Source organism: Cynoglossus semilaevis, unplaced genomic scaffold (assembly GCF_000523025.1).
Source record: "Cynoglossus semilaevis isolate Cse_v1.0 unplaced genomic scaffold, Cse_v1.0 scaffold1525, whole genome shotgun sequence".
Classification (NCBI taxonomy): Eukaryota; Metazoa; Chordata; class Actinopteri; order Pleuronectiformes; family Cynoglossidae; genus Cynoglossus; species Cynoglossus semilaevis.
In genome coordinates this window covers 45,088-45,533 of record NW_007585153.1, presented here as the reverse complement: position 1 = coordinate 45,533, position 446 = coordinate 45,088, and positions in this window count along the sequence as shown.

Here is a 446-nt window from a genome sequence, read left to right as displayed (position 1 = left end):
TAACGAGGCAGTCCATTACAGGGGTGTCGTCCTGATCGGCCTTATTACACGGAGCGCCCTCTGGGGGAAAGATCTCTCTCTTCCTAATGATGTATAATTGACCTCCAACCACCAGGGCACCACTCTCTCTCTCTCTCTCTCTCTGGGGGGGGAGAGTTGGGGGGGGGGTGTAATTCCACCCTGCCTCCTACATACCACCCGTCTCGTCGGAGCTTGTTTCTCCTGCGCGGCCTCCGCTCCCGTCAGACTGACAGCTCTGCCTGGGTTTGTGTAACGGCTGAGACTTGAACCGAGAACAGACTTGTCCGTGTCTGTGTCCTCGGCCTCGGCCTCGTTCACCTCCGTCTGTGAGCCCGCTCACTGACGCTGGTCCGACCCAGCTGAATATAGGACGTTAGCACGCACTGCAGTGACATCACTGTACGGAACCAGACCTGTTGGTGGGA